Source organism: Suricata suricatta, chromosome 1 (assembly GCF_006229205.1).
Source record: "Suricata suricatta isolate VVHF042 chromosome 1, meerkat_22Aug2017_6uvM2_HiC, whole genome shotgun sequence".
NCBI classification, from domain to species: domain Eukaryota; kingdom Metazoa; phylum Chordata; class Mammalia; order Carnivora; family Herpestidae; genus Suricata; species Suricata suricatta.
In genome coordinates this window covers 187,950,690-187,967,201 of record NC_043700.1, presented here as the reverse complement: position 1 = coordinate 187,967,201, position 16,512 = coordinate 187,950,690, and the positions used below count along the sequence as shown (strand labels likewise).

Sequence of the window (16,512 nt, the reverse complement as noted above, 5' to 3'; positions counted from 1 at the left end):
GTGTAGCACAGTATTCCAGGATTGGCTCAGAAAGCTCCTTTCAACCCTCTTGTGCCCACCAATCACACCCCACTTCCTAGCACCAAAATATTTCTTGACCATGGAGGAATCAAGCGAACACCTCAATGTTTCACTTATGTGGACTGTCCGTCACAGAATCCTGCTTTTGATATTAGATGAAAGATGGGCACACCCTTTGCATTAAGGTTGTACACACTGTTTTTTGTTTATCCAATTCTTCATTCTGGAGCTTAGGCTTTCTATAGCCCTCTGTAAAATTGAGTGCATCATGGGAAAACAGGATTGTTGTAATGGAAGTAACTTGAAAGAACAGGAGTGCCTCCGTGTGCCAGGCATCATGCCAAGGAGCTGGAGGTGCTACAGAAACTTGATGCTTGATGCCATCCCTTTTAAGGTTGGAGTTCTTTCTATGAGCTATTTTCTCCAATAGTTGAAACCTGAAGGAGTGTATGTATGGTGTGATGAATGTATGTGTCCATAGAAAGCTGGCCAAAGTTGGCCCTAAATAATGCTGGTAGTGGGAGCTGGCAAGGAGAGGGCAAGAGGGAATCTTGAGGCTGTTTCCTCTGTGGTCCTTGGAGGGTCTTCAGTCTCAAGAGACTCAGAGGGACGTGTTAGGGTGTCTGAAACAACAGGAGGAAGATTGGATTTAGAGCTCACTTCTCTGGCCTTGTGGAGGGGGTTAGGTGGAGCAAGGCTGGAAGTGAGGGGTTGACCAGCTGAAGTTGAAGACGACCAGAGTAAACGGGGAGAGCATGGTGGCAGCGGGAATAGAGGGGTGAGGACACAGAGATGTGCCAGCCGTGAAATGCACTGAACTACACGATGTGGGTGAGGCCAGAAGCAGTAGCCCAGGAATGCTGGATTTCTGGCGTGGACACCTGGGTGCTGAGCACTTCAGTCCTGAAGTGCTAAGCCACCAAGCATCATGATCAATCTACATGCTAATTTATGCATGGCTAGTGTTAGTCATTCCCCGGAACCAGTGACTTCAGACTAGCTCCCAGGACCCCTGCCATACTGTACAGGAGTTAAAACAGCTGGGGCTAACCTGCCTCTTTTTGTAGTGCTTAAAATTGTCCTTAGTTTCCTTATAAACACTTCCCATGCTAAACGTGATATTCTTAAAGAGCTGCACTTGGACCAGGACTCTCCTGGGGCAAGTCATGGAACTAGGTCTCTGGACTCTAGATGTTTCATCTTCAGGTTTACAGAGGAGTCACATTTATCAGGGATGTAGGGGTCACAGTCCTAACACTACAGCTAAGACTTCTGGAAGTGTTAGTATCATTGGGTACACTTGCTCTGGGCTGTGATCTAGGTTCGTAGGTTTGTCCCAATGGCTAGAAAAACCAGTTCTACCTGAGTATCCGGATGTTGGGTCCTGGGATCTGACTGAGTGAATAAAGGTTAGTTTTTGTTTTGTGTTGTTTTCCCCACTAGAAACATCTAGATTTGGGATACACTGCGGACTTTCTAACCTCTCAACCTGGACAGAATTGGCCTTTAACCCTGAAGTTGGAGAGGACCTAGAATCCCAAAACTACTTCCCATAAAACTGATTAGGTAGCAGAATGACTCCTTGTGGGGCTGCCTTGGTGGTGGTGGCTAAATCATGCCTAGTGTAAAGGGAGTTGGCTGAGTCTAATAGTGTTCTGATCGTCCAAAAGGAACCTTACAAATCGGCTCCAGACTTAAGGGGATAGCTCGGCTGTAACTGTCTTAGTTCCTTGGCAAACCAAGTGACTAACATGACCAGAACTGACCAGATAACAAGACCTTCAAATGAAACTGCAGTTCTTAAATCAGTTACTGCTTTGTCACCTGTACACACAGGACTCCTAAAACTTAGGGAGATTTAGTCTTGTCAGTTATCCCTATTGTTGGCCTAATTCCAGATTAACTCGATGTGCCAAATTCCTATCTGGCCCTGCAGACAGGAACAGGCTTCTTCAGATGCCTGCTTCATTGGACAGAACATACCAAGGAGTCTCTGCCACACTGATTGTAATTATTCTTGAGACTTGGACATAAAAGTGCTTTGTAAGTTGTCACATCTTGTCACATCTGGAATGCAAATCTTAACAAGTCAATGTGGACTATGCATCTAAAGTTCTTACTGTGCTCAGACGATGGGCTGAGGGCCCAAGACCTCTCGGCTAGAAGCCTGGGTGTCACTAGAGCCCAGGGCTGTCTAGTACCAGGGTCCTCACTCATACCTATTTTAGGATGTGTAAGGACCCCAAGTGTTGGGAGACTGACTTCTGCCCTGGCCAGGATTTCCTTGTGGGAATGAAGTTGATTACTTGTGGAGGAGGTTAAAGGTTGATAGCCTATAGCCAAAGGAAAAGTTTGGATAAATTCAGGTGGGGGAGGGCTGCTCCTACCTCTTACGATTGGAAGGGACTTTGGGTAGAAATGGCTTTGGAGCGATAGATGAAGTATACAGAACTCTACAGAAGGTAAGCATAATAAAGACTGGCAGCAGGTGTGGGGTGAAATTAGTGCCAAGGATTGTCCTAGGGGGCTATCCAGAGAGCAGGCCAGGGAAGGGCTGGCCTCAGTGAAGTGTTGTACTTTTCCAGAGGGAGTGGTGGGTAAGCCCTTTGAGGCCTTTTGAAAAGGAAACTTCACCAGACTACTGCTTGAGGACCTGTCTGCTTCCTCCTGTCCCTAGGGACTGGCAGTGAATGGTCATTCTAGATAGACTGCATGGACACTTCAGGGTGGACAGTGCTAATGAGCATGGAAGCAGGGACCACATTAGCACATCTATGGGGACACCTTTATAGTTGGGCCTCTGAGTCTATGGAGGTATTCAGTTCTGTGCCCAGAGCCAAGTTCAAGTCAGTAGATAGGAACTCCTTGGGATAGATAGGTACTGGTCCTTTCATGGCCTCCTCAGGTTAATCACCTTAATATCAAGTACTTAGATCAAGGCTGTATCTATATGTGCTCATGGCTTGCATTTAATCCCCTAAACCACGATGGTACCCCAACTTAAAGTTAAAATTGGCCAATCCTGGATCAGTCTGGTACAGGACTTGATCCTGTTGCTAAGGGCTTGTCTTCTGTAACACTTCTGACCCCACATGAAAAGACCCCTGAATACCTTCCAGACCATAGATCAATGTGAAATTCTGAGCTCAAACCGTTATTAGCAGGAAATCTTGCTGCTCGACTGTCCCTCCTAGTTCCCACATAACCAAGATCTTTTTTTGCTGCTTAATGCAATTGGTTGGAGTTAGGAGCATCTCACCATTTTCAGCAATCAGTGTCCATTTTTTAGAAAGCCCAGCTGTATACAGCATTCTTTCAAATACTGGTAGATGACAGAATGTTGCTGGCTTTCAGGAACGTGTAGAGTTTCTGCTCAGGTGGAATCAGCACTTAAAAGACTAGCCGTTTCTTGATGTTTCTTGGAAATTTGGTGTTCGGGTCATGGCTGATGTGCATTAAGCTCTAAGGGAAGCTTCCTTGGCTTCTGATGGAATCCATTCCGGAACGCTGAGAGTGAAGGGTCAAGAATTAGCTACCTCCCTATGGGAGGGAGCTGTGCCCTTTTACCTTCTAGCTCTTGTTCACCATTGTCCTTACCACCAGGAAACTGGTTCCTCTGGGCAGTAAGGTCACTGGTCTTGTGTACCCTGTCTTCTGGCTCTTGCTTTCTTACTGTGGGATCTACACAGTTGCTCTTGAAGTCCTGAAGTACACTTCCTCATGGAAGCTCACCCAATTGGACCTTCCCCATACTTGGAATAGAGTGTTGGTGCCTAAATCTCCCTTGTCCTGAGGTCTCTAGAAGGCCACACACTCAAGGGACTAACAAATGGCAATAGATGAATCCATTTTGTAATGATAAAGCTCATTGGAGCGAACTTAGATTCCAATTTAATAGAGGACTTGTAACTTCTCACCAAGTGCATGGTCTTTTTCAGGTTGAGCCTGCTGACCAGTTTGGGGGAATGTGCTCCCTGGTATGGCCACAGAAGTCTTGGTGTTCTCTGCTTAAACTCCTGGCAGTTGTGGGCCACTCTGGCTGTGTTGAGTGAAGTTAGCCTCTAGTATGGCTACAACTGGCCTTAGGTTGCCTAGCCATGTGGAGTCTTCTAACAGCTGGGAGCATCAAACATGAGGTTGGCTGGTGGGACCCTCAGGCATAAGGCTTTAGCTGGGCTGGAAAAACTTGCTTTCATTAAGGCATACCTGTTTGCAGCCTCAGTTTGAGCAGATTGTAGGATTTGAGTGGAGAATTTCTTTGCTTGGGTCTGAAGAGGCTTGAGGTGGGGATGCCAGACAACACCAGAGCTTGTCTCCCAGACAGGAGCTCAGCTAGCTCTTCTACCAAATCAAGGCTTTGTCTTTGGGGCCATGCTCTCTCAGAAAAGTCAGACTTGTTAAGCTAGAAGTGGAGCATGGAATGGATCCAGGAGCGTTGCCTGGTATCATGGAGCCCTTGGTAATGTTGGTCCTAGTGAACTAGATTATGACCTGAGTATGGAACTTAGCCAGAGAAACCTGCTTGGTGATGCGGTGCTGGAGAACTTGGAAGCCTGCTCTGGGAGCCAGTGTGGGCGGAGCCACTCCTGAAGTGTGGAGGTGCATGCATGCTCTGGGTGTGCTGTCCTGTCCTGAGTAACTAGAGAGCTGACTTGGGGTGGCTTCAATACTGTTCAAGCAAACTTGTTTAGCAACTATGGTCTGTCCCCATCTATGCCAAGTTTTTCAAGACTCGGCCTGTCCCATGGGGGCTGCTGCTAAGCCAATGCCACCTATGGGGCCATGGCTGTGGAATTCACCAGCGGTAAAGCCTTGCTGGGCCATTCACCCTATAGAGATGTTGAGCTATAGGGATAGTCTCTCAGCAGGGGCAGGCAAAGTTGGCTCCTGTTGGATGAAGAGGACCCTGGGAATGCAACTTAGTTTTAGTGCCTCCTTATCCTGTAGGAGACCTGGGAGTAATGGTCATGGAGAGAAACCCCTGAAATGTCATCAGCATGAGTACCCTTCAGTATGCCCTCAGCACTAGGGAGAACACCAGGAATGTAGCGTGAGGGTTTTTTTGGGAAGAAGCACCATGTGGTATCACCTTTGAAGAGTCCATATCCCTTTGACGTATGACATTTGACCATGGAGAAGAACCCTTCCTGTGCTGGCCTCACATTTTCCCACATCCCTTGGGGGGAAAAAGTCAGTTCTCACTGGAGAGAAACTCTTACCTGTGCATTAAGCATGCTAAACAGATAAACAAGGGTTTTCCTTTTGTGGGCATCTGTCTCCGTGAAGGGCAGCATGGCATCAATGTGGAGATGACCTCAGCATTTGTCAGTCTGAGTTTTGAGTAAATCAGGATGGGGTTTTAGCCTGTCTCCCTTGTTTGCTGTAATTGAGTCTGTGGTGTTCACCATTGACAAACATTTTTGGAAGACTACAACAAAGTTTCCATTAGTAGCCTGAAGGCATGCTCCCCATCCTGAATAGCACCTTTAGGTGGGCTGTGGGTTCCCTGGTGTTTGGGTCACAGCTTCTACTAATGAGTTATACAGAAGACCTTAAGATGGAAGACAGGGACCTGTGTGCATTGCTTTGAGGACTTGGTGGTCAGGTGTGACTTCTGTGGGGACTGTACTTTTGGACTGGTAGCCCCAAGGTGGAGACTACATTGCCTTTGTCTTAAGTTCTAGTCCTGAGCCTTGACCACTTCTCCATAGGAAGTCTGTCATGCCTAATTATCTAGTGTCAGATTAAAAACCCTCCATTCTGGGAGCACCATGAATACAAGAGGTTGGCCTAGAAGGGGGCAGATGCTCTTCAACTTTCCTTTGTACTCATGATGTTTGTTCACTTTTGGTGTCTTGCCTCCCAAATGTGACTTGATGTCCTGGAATAATAGAATTTCAGGCACAATAGAGAGTGGGAGGGAGAGGAGACCACAAGAAACAGAAATGGCCCTGGGAATTCAGAAACTACTAGGTTGTGTGATGGGCTCAAATAAAGTACTCGGCAAAACAAAATGAAATGTGGAAGTCAAGTCAAATATAAAAACATTGTAACAAAAACAAATAACTCTTTAAAAGTGAAGAAAAGACCTCCATTCTGAGGGGGTACAGAGAAGGTTGGCTTTACCATTCTCCTGGCCCAGCATCCTGGAATCTTAGCTTTTCCCCAAATGGCCTGCCTTCATGTAGGGCTCTTTAACACCCCTACTCTTGAAGTCTGTATTTGTCTCTTCACTAGCTAGGGGCTCTAGTCCATGAACAGGGAACCCCAAATGGGACAGGATATCTGAAAGAGACACAGGCGGGTGGGAAAGTGGCCAGTTTTGCATAGGAGCATGGAGCTTAAAGGCTCCACAAAGAGGCCTTGGGATCTGGACAGCAGATCTGGATCTGGCATCCCATCCTGGGAGGGTTGTGCCAACTGGGCAAGGGGGGCAGAAGGGTGCCAGCAGCTTTCCCAGTTACTTTGGAAGTGCGTCCCTTCCACGGTACCCACCCAGTCCTGGCCATCTGGAACCCAAGACCAAGCCCTCCTTGGGGGAATCGGGACTTCAATCATAACCTGGCACCAAGCTGTGTCCTTCTCAAGTCCCATGCAGCAAACATGTCCTGGAACGTTTGAGAAACAATCCTTATAACCTGGGTGCCTGGCTTAATTCAGGAGATAATGTCCAGACTTGCATGTGGGTATGAAAGTCCTTGGGGCAAGGGCCAGGGTCCACAGGGACATGGAGTCTGGAGTCTGAAACTAGAGCCTGAAAACAGGATGGGGTTGCATCCAGGTATATTTGGAGACTATAAAGCTATACGGAGTTTATTTCTGGGCTGTAATGGAGATTGCCACATAAATCCTTAGAATAAATGGGATGCTGTCAGTGATTACCCTGGAGAGCCCCCCAGACTTCATGGTAACTAGATAAAAATGGGAGAGACTTAAGAATGGCCTTTTCAGCCCTTCACTTTCCCATCTGTATATGTGTGGAACCTTAACTGAGATGAAGTCCATTGTTGAAGACCTCTGTAGGATGACTATCTGGGTGCCCAGTGCCTCCCAAGGGCACATAAGTAGGAGCCTCCAAATGGACAAAACAGGGAGATCTTGCTTGCCTGTGAAGTTCCTAGAGTTGTACCATGGGGCCCAGGATGGGCCACAGTCCATGGGGCTTCTTAGACTGATTAGAAAAGGGATATTGGAAAAATCAGTTCATGAGATTGCCTGGTAATGCCTGGCATCCTGGAGGGCCATCACCAGTGCTGTAGCTTCTTATGGGGACTTTGGATGGCTGATTGGGGTGGGGTTGCTGGGCATTATCATGGAAGCCTCCCTACACACACCTATGCCATGCCTGAGTTTGCAGGGCATGCTGATTCTTGATGCATGTCAAAGTTCTACTTGCTAAGCTGGAGTCTACCAGGCTAGAAGCTCAATGAGGGCAATGAAAGTGTGCTGATGGCTGTGTTTCTGGCACTTAGATTCCCAGTAAACTGTTGGCTCTCTGGATTCTCCAAGTATGCATACTAAAACGAATGGTTAGGGACACTTGGAAGGGAAGTCTTATTCCCCTGATCAAATTGAGGCTTCGCCTTCTAGGGTGGACAGCGCACTCAACCAAGGGCACGTGATAGTGGAGTTTGATCTGCCATGAGTCGGGTAAGGCTGGTGTTGCTGGATGACCACCTAGTATCTGGCATGGAAGCTACTGGATTCTTAAACCTCCATGACTGTGTTCTGTGGTGTACACTTTGTCCTTTGAAAGGGATGAGGGGAGAGAACGGGGTCACAGATCCTGGTCCTGGGAAGGGAGCCCAGTGGCCCACTGCATGCATTCTGACCATTTAATACTCTCCCTCTGTAGACTCTCCTACTCACCAGATGTCTCTGCACGTTGCTGAACTGCCTGGATCAGATAACCTCAGCCTTAGGAGCAGGAACCTCCTCTCTTCTGTGTCATCTGCATTTTATGAAACAACTTTAATCACTGAGGGACCTTTCATTGACTATTTTTCCCAGGTAGACTTTTGAGGGTGCTTAATCTTAGCTCAAGCAACTAGTCTTTGCTAGACTTTAATTCCTATTTGCTTTACCCTCACCTGTGCTGATCTTTGATCAGAAGTGATGTGTAAGCTTCACACATGGAAATGAAGCCTAGCCCCTGTCTAGTTAGCTGAACTAGTATGACCCTGTAGAACTAGTATGTGAGGAAGCAGTGGCCTTTGATAGAAGTCAACAGTTTCCCCATTGACAGGGCAGACCTTGGGTCATTGGTAGCCTTGTCATGCTAAGGAGTGGGGCTCCTCTTGTACAGAATGATGTCCCAGCATTGTCCTAGAGGGGGACTTTCTTATAGATAGGGTTACTGAAGGTATTCTCTCAGGATTAAACTGGGCCTTGCTTGGTGCCTCAGCTGTGCACTCACCATGATTGACTCAGGAAGGAAGGGAGGTTTTCCTTAGCTCCTTCTCCAAACAGGTGAAGCCTCATCCAGGTTATTCTGAGCCCATGCTGCCCAAGTTATAGAGGTAGGGTCTCATTTCCATCCTTGGCTGGACCTCACCAGGGTTGTTCTGTAACCCTGAGTGCCAGAAATGCCTGTGTCTAGTCCCTGGGGGACTTGTGAGTGCTTCACAAGTGCTTCAGAGCACATGAGCAGTAGAAAAGAGGAAACTCCTTGCTGGACCTTGGCAAAAGTGGAATAAGACCTTTGTGTTTGTCTGGTTCATTTCACTCAAGGTTTTCAAGGTTTATTCATGTTGTAGCAGGTGTGGGCACTTGGTTGCTTTCTATGGCTGAAAAACATTACATGCATGTATCCTTATGCCTCTGTGGTAAGGATACTTGTGTTTACTGCTGGCTCCTTTGAATACTTCAGTGAATACTGATGCTCACTTGTCTGCTTCAGCCCCTAATTTCAGTTCTTGAGATACGTAAAAGAATTGCTGCATTGTAAGCATTTTGAGAAACTGCCCAATCATGAATGATTTCTAGAACTGGTTCTATGTGGACCATCTCTTCATGAGGTCTTTTTGAAATATCACCTCCTTCCTTAGGTGATAAAGCCCACTGCTGCTTTTCATGCTTGAAATTCAACACTGAAAAAGGTGCTCTTTTTCAGTATCTAGATCAGGAAGACTCTCCTCCCCCAAATTGTCAAGATCCTTTCTTACCTCAAGGACCCTGCAGCATCATTGGTGGTAAGATTCAACAGACACTCTCAGCAATCAGTCCTTCTGTATATTGCCAGCCTTAAACATAGCCATGTTTAAGCAAAAGGAGTTATTCAGGAATAGAATTGTGATTTAGGACTATAGAAAACAAGAGGCAAATGGAGAGAACAAAGGGGGGAAGAATTCTTATTGTAGAAGGAGGTTGGGAGGAGCTGTCTAGAATGGAAATCCACTGGAGGAGAGCAAGAGTTCAGGGATATGATGGCTTCCATCAGCTGGGTTGTTGCTGGGGGAGGAGGTAAAGTTTCTCCTGCTGGGGTTTGCCGGGCAGTGAGTGGTAGTGCTTTCTGACTCCATTTAAGATGAGGTCTTTATTCATTTTCGCAAAACTAAAAATGAAGATAACGCCTTATCAAGCATTCATCTTTGCCAACAAATCTGTCCATTGGCAATCCGTTGAATTGGGGGACTCTATATGGTCAAGTCAGACACTGCCACTGAGTTGGCAAGATTCATTTAAAGTTTTGTTCACTCGGTTGTGGCTTTTTCTCTCGTTCTTGTAGCTGTCCTTAGATTCTTCAGACACAGGTCAACCAGCACCAAGTGGGGAATCCTGCATAGCAGTGGTCATGTGTCCAGGACAGCCTGAGAAGCCTCATGGAGTCTGTAATGGGCTCCTGCTTGCAGAGGGTGGTCCTTCTTAGGAAGTAGCATCTCCCGTTTCCTGACCTCCACCATCCCTGAAGCTGGCAGCTTTTGGGTTGGAGAATGGAGTACTTCTATCCACTTCACCTCTGTGGGTCTTCACCTTCTGTTCCAGAGTGAGAAGGCCTCTTTCTGCATCAGGTTCCTTGCCCCGATAGTAAGGGTCATCTCTGGACTGTGGTGAAGGAGGGAGTAAGGAGCTCAGGGAGCAGAGGTTGGGCCAGGATTGACCTGGGCATTTGTGAGTTCACCCAGGCTGACTTGGAAGAAAGTGAGGCTTTCTCTAATCCCTACCTCCTCTGCCAGACTTTGGAGAGTCTTTTGAGGTCTGGGGCTAGGCTGATCTAGCCCAACGGTGGAAGTCCAGTACTTCTAGTCTACTCAATGTACCACAAAGCCAATTCCTGAGACCTGGAATATGCAGGGAATATGCAGCAAGGGAAGGGTTTGAGAGGCAGCCAGATGAGAATAAGCCTCAAATCCACCTCCCAAGAGGAGAGCCAGGGAAGTTTACAGGCATTTAGAAATAGGACTGGATAAAAAGTTGCTGCACTTAGTCCCTGAACCCTGTGGTTACCAGAGTAGATCCTTTCTTGCCTTGGACCCATCTGGGGGCAGCCTTGTAACCTCAGGTGCCCCACATGTCTGCCTCTTCTCTAGTCCCTTGCCCCCATAGCATGCCAAGGGACTTCTGGGATTGGGTGTCCTGAGGGGTCTTCTGTTGGGATTTGTTCTCAACCAAGTCCCACCTCCTTGGGACACCGTGGGGCATGAGGATTAGGGACTGGGTGTCAGAGTGGTCTCCTCAGGGTTCCTGGTCCCCCAGCTCCATGTGGATAGTGTTGCCATTTCCAGGCACAGGGGAAAATGTTGGAACAGTGGCAGGTGGTGTTTTCCAAAGGGCATTCAAGACACCTGCTTGTGGAGACTCTGCTGAACTGTCCCCAGACAGCTTGCTTGGGGTCTTAGCCTGGGGAACTGCTTCATGGACTCCTGGCTCTCCCTCCCCATGAGGGGAGGCACACAAGAGAATACCTGGAGAAAGCCCTCACCAGGTTCCTGGTGGGAAACAGGCTCATGGCCCCTCTGCTTTTCTGCCCTGTCTCTCTCCTGTCCTAGAACTTGAGACTTCCTCTGTCTTGGACTCCCTGATGCTTATGTGATAGGTATAGATTTTTTTGTATTTATCTTGGACTTTGAAGTTTCTGGGATCAGGCTTCATGTCTGTCCCTAACCTTGGAGAATTCTTGCCCATTATTTCTTCAAATATTTTTAAGGTGAGCTGGAAAGTGAGATCCTTTAGATCTGTTAGGCTTTGGTAAAATAGTCCTGGTGAAGTAGTTTGCAGGCCTTGTTGGAAAACAGAGCTCAGTATATTTCAAGATGGCTAGTCTCCCCTCTGCCTGCTGGAAGCACAGGGATTCTCCTCTGATCTGCAGGGAGACTTGGTGGAGGAACCTTACAGGTAAGTCATGAAACTGTTGGTCTCCTGAGACCAGGCTTCTTGAGTTCTTAGTCCTCAACCGACACTGAGCCTGGATCAGCTGATCAGTTCTAGTTCAACGTGTTTCTAAAGGTACAGGCCTTTCCTGGGATTCTTCTTATAAACGGAGACTCTATCCTCTTGTTTGGTTCCCCACGTGGGCCACCAGGTTAGCCTTGATCTCCTTGGATCTAAGTTTTTTCTGGTTCAACATTCAGGGTCACCTTGGTACTCCTCTGGAGGAAAAGCTGACCTCCAAACTTCCCATGTCCATCCTGAGAGGAAATTTCCTTAACCTCCCTATAAGCTTCTAGACCAAAATACCATAGATGAGGTGTTCTAAACAATGGTCCTCTCACAGTTCTGGTGGCTGAGCAGTCAAAGATCAAGATATGAGCAGGTTACATTAAGGGCCCTTCTCCTGGTTTGTAGAGAGTGGTCGCCTTGTACCCTAGGGACAGAATGAGCTCTGGCCCATTCCTCTCCATAGAAGGACACTAACGCTGTCAAGGGAGTGCTACCTTTATACCTAACCTAATTACCTCTCCCAGACCCCACTTCCAAATACCCTCACACGGAGTGAGGGCTTCAGCATAGGAACTTGGTGCGGGAGACCTTCAATCTATAGCAGGTGGGCTTTAAAAAAACACTCCAAGTAGATGAATAACTATCCCCCCACCCCGCTTATTTGTGGTAAGATCCACAGAACATAAAGATGGCTCAATTGGAGAATTTTAAGTGGGCGACCAGGGGCATTAGCTTGTCCATGCTAAGCAAGTTTTCAAAGTCAACGATGTTGGTGCATCACTCCACAGAAACTCTACAGCCCTTAAGTCCTAGCTCCTATCCTCCCTGCTCCCCAACTTTTGGCAACCTCTAATCTAGCTTGTCTGTTGCCTATTTTTGAGATTTCCTATAACTTGAAATAACTCATCTGAGTTATTAGAATTTCTTCAAGGTCCATCCCTGTTATAACAATGTATCAACTTTATTGATTATTCTGGATGAACTGGTCTACATCCCGTTTTATCTGGTAGGTACTGGGGTTTCCATATTGGCTGTTGCAAACATGGTGATGAACATTAACATACAAGTATCTGCTGGAGTCCCTGATCTAAATTCTTTTGACTGTTTACCTCAGGAATTCCTGGATCAGAAGGTAATTCTGGGTTTAGCATTCTGAGGAAATGTCGGACCACAAACTGTTTCTAGAGGTGGTTCTCTTCCTGAGGTCCTTCTAGATATTCTGCCATGCAACCCCTGCCCCCCACAGTTGGGTGACAAAATCAGCTCCTTGGCATTTATACTTAGGACCTTCCTATCTACTTACTTCATCAGTACACATAGGTCTAGAAGCCCACCTACCCACTTGGATGGTCCAGATCCTTTTTTATAATAGTTTATTGTCAAATTGGCTTCCATATAACACCCAGTGCTTCTCCCCACAAGTGCCCCCCACCATGACCATCACCCCCTTTCCTCCCTCCCCCTTCAGTCCATGGTTCGTTCTCAGTATTCAGTGAGGGACACAGATCAAGGGAGACTACTGCATACAGATCCTTTCTTACCTCAAGGAAACTTAATCATCAGCCAAGACCCCACAGACAATTGAAGGCTTAAATGGTCCTCTTCCCAGATCAGATAAAACTTATTTGCAGATCCGCCCTATCAGTAAGCTTATATTTTGAAGCTGATGACCCTTCTCCGTTGCCTGAGAATGAGAACCATGTTGGATCTCTTCAGCAGGATTCTGTTGCCTTCTCAAAGTTTTCTGTTCGTGAAAACCTCTCGGGAAGGTGCCCAACCTGTCCAGCATCCCTGCCCAACTCTCACTAGGCAGCCAATCTTAAAGCCTTGAATGGCTCACCATGATGCTTATCTGACTCTTGAATCTTTCTAGGCTTTATCCTTGATCCCAGGGGTAGAAGATCTGGTGACAAAGACACCAAACCTTTGCCTTTTTTTTTTTTTTTTTTTGCTTAAATTTCTCCTATCTTTTAAAATGGACTTGAGTGCTTTTATACCATTACTTAAAGTCCTTTTTGGGAAGGGACTCTGCTGAAAGTCGGCATGGTTACAGTAATCCTGAGAAGGGTCAGTTCTAAGGCATTGAAAGTAGCCTTGATAGAGGAGTTGAGAATAGGACTCCCACATGCCCTGGAGGGAGGAGTCTGTCTGGGGGTCCCAGGATGGTCCTAGATGATCACTTGTGGCTGGTGAGAAACCTCATCCCTGGAGAGAAACGTGACAAAAAAAGAGCTGTGTGAGCCACTGAGGCATCTTCTGATGGAGATAGTTCAGAGTAATCTTGGGGGCCTAAAACCATAAAATGGGGTGTCTCAAGACCTCAATACTCATGAAAAGTAGGCTTGCCCTTTTGTAGATCATCCTCAAACATAAACTATGCATGTACCTTATCTGAAGGCATAGTGTGCCTAAGTGGATTGGCCATGTAGAACAGAATGCTTGCACAGCCTGGTGGCTTACTTCCCAAGACTAAGCATGGAGCATCCTTATCCTTGGGCACATGAACCTCAGAATCTCCAGTTCTTGTCCCTCAATGTCTTCACTCTTCGAGAAAACTCCTGCATCCTGAGTAGTCCTGGGTACTGCAGAGAAGGGGAGGCCAGTGCTTACGCTTCAGTGCTCTGGTCAGATGAGGCTGTTGGCCAAGAGACCAAAGAGGATTGAGCCCATTGTACTTCCAGAGGGAAGGAGGTGCTTGGGGCATCCAGGGGACTAAAACTAGCTTCAGCTGTCTGCTACTGGTATCCATTCTGCAGTCAGGTGCCAGCATTGCTGGAGGCTGGGCTGAAATTCTGTTCTTGTGGGGTCTAGGTGGGTAGGGACCATGAAAACCTTGTGGGTCAGCCAAGTTTGTCCTCAGAGCCACCTGTGTGAAGTCAGGCCTGCTGTTCTGGACCCACAATACTGCCAATTGGGATCGAGTAAAATTCCACAAACACTTTGACTCAAGTGTCTAATAGGGACTTTAAGACAGGCAGAAGTCTAGGATGCTTAAACTCTGAAATTCACATGTGCCACAGAGTGGACTTGACAAAATTGCTCCCTTAACTGGTTGGCTTATTAGGCTATTCAGTTCTGATCATGTTACAGCAGGTATATTCTACAGTAGGTTTTAAACACAAACTGAAGCCTTTCCTAGAAAATCTACCAGATTTGTCAAGGTCATGGGCTTTGGACCATTCCCCGCTTGTCTGATATGGAATGGAAAGTGTAAATGCTGCTGTGGCCCACATTTCTGACTTTTATTGCTTTATCCTTTGCTATCAAAGAGACTCAACTATAGAAACGACTTCCTTTATGGTGTTGCAGGACACTTTTAAGAGTTGTGAGGAATGTGTTGAGGCCTATGTAGTGAGCATAACATGAACGCAGCGTGATCTCCTGGACTCAGATGGCACTTACCAGGTGGTGTTCCGAGTCCCCTCTCTGAGGCACTGGGGATCGTGGATGCTGCCCGTACTAAGCAGACGGCCTGTATCCCTTGCTGGTCTAGCAACATAGAAACCACCAAAGCAGGGTCACCAGGGCTGTTGTACCTACAGGTTGGATCCAGGAGAAGACTTCTCCCAAGTTATGCTTAGTTGATAACTGGGTTCTCATGTCAAAGAGCATGCATCCCCAACTACTAGGTGGAGGGACAGGAAAGTACCCTCCAAATGGAGACCAGACTTTGAAGCCAAAAATGAAGCCAGATGCTCTATACCTTTTGGCAGCTGTATTCAGGGTAACTTACTGATGGGGCGACTGGGTAGAAGACCATCCGGGTGTCCTGCAGCTGTTGTCTGCAAAGTTTGGGCCTGAATTTGCAGGTTTCATGGAACAAGAGGACCGTGGTGAGGGTTTAACACTTTAACGGACTCTGGTGCCATCTGCACCTGAGTGGAGGAGGGGAAGAAACTAGGTTATCTCTTTGAATTTCTTGAACAATTCTGGGGGAGATTGGAACAAGCCTTCTTCCATTCTGGTTGGGTCATATGTTAATCTTCATAGGGCCTGTAACATGTAGGTCCCAAAGTGTGTGTGTGGGGGGAGGTGGGGGTCATTGCATTGGTCATAAGACCGGGCCAAAGATGGCGTTGGTGCCATTAGCATTCCTACATCGACTTTCCTATACAGGGCCGTTTTTGCATCCAGAGATGGCAACTGGGCTATGTCGTCTCCAGCATGTCTTGCTGCTTCTGAACATCCTGTGGCTCGCTCAGCTGCTCTGCCGAAGATGTGGCTGGGGGCTTCTTGGTGGCAGTGGGGGGTCTCTGTTCTGGTGCTCTCTATCCAGAAGATGTAGTAAGCAGGCTCTGCCAGGTGAGCCAGGGCTGGTCTAGCCATGAGGCAGATTCAGGGCCAGCAGAAGAGGTGCAGCTGGAAGAGCTGCCCATGTGTGCCCCCTGAGCCACCTTGGGGGGTTCTAAGACCAGGCTCAGAGGAAACTGTTGCTAGTACAGGCCCATTCTGACCTTCTGGGTTGTCTAGTGTGAAAGGGAGATTCCAGAGAGGTGGTTTTGAGTGGTCATCAGATCAAAGAAAGGCGATGCACAGACATAGGCTCCTGTGGAACCAGCTGGGAGACAGAAGTTGCCAGAGGTCAAGGAGTGTTCTGGAAGGACAGTGGGGAGGTTTTCCTTCTAGCAGGAATATACCCTTTCAGGTATCCATTCCACATTCAACTCTGCATCCTCCTGTTCCAAATTGGCAGTCCCCCTGACCTTCTGTGAGCCCAGGAGGGTGCCAGGCAGGCCACGGTCACTGATCTGAAAGAGGCAGAGGCTGAGTTGTTCCATGACTCCCCACTGGTGAGATCCCTGGGGGCTTGAGAATGACCTGCTTTTTCCGGAAGCATCAGAGCTCTCCTGTGAGTCTTACAGAGCAAAGCAATTCTACAGGAGCCTGTTTCTAAGTAGGTGAATTCTTGCATAAGACCTGAAGCGAACTGAGGACTGGCTTGTGCATCGGTTCATTCTTCAGGGAACTGGACATCAATGTATTTCAATAGTGTAACTTCCTCCATGGGGTGGTCACCAAAACTGACTCCTCAGTCCGTCCTCGGGGGTGAGGGGGGAGGGAGCTGAGAGCAAGCTTGCTGGTGAGCATGCCCCTGGCTTCCCAGGGCCTAGG

At 47.5% G+C, this 16,512-nt stretch overlaps 1 long non-coding RNA gene across 1 annotated transcript; it reads right to left on the bottom strand.

Annotated features, from left to right (window-relative positions):
* Positions 1-292: 292 nt before the first annotated feature.
* LOC115286219 lies at positions 293-4,412 on the bottom strand. The gene is made up of 3 exons (XR_003905959.1): positions 4,228-4,412; positions 3,281-3,528; positions 293-644 (listed from the first exon to the last, which is right to left on the bottom strand). It is a non-coding gene; the product is annotated as an uncharacterized LOC115286219 (long non-coding RNA).
* Positions 4,413-16,512: the final 12,100 nt, after the last annotated feature.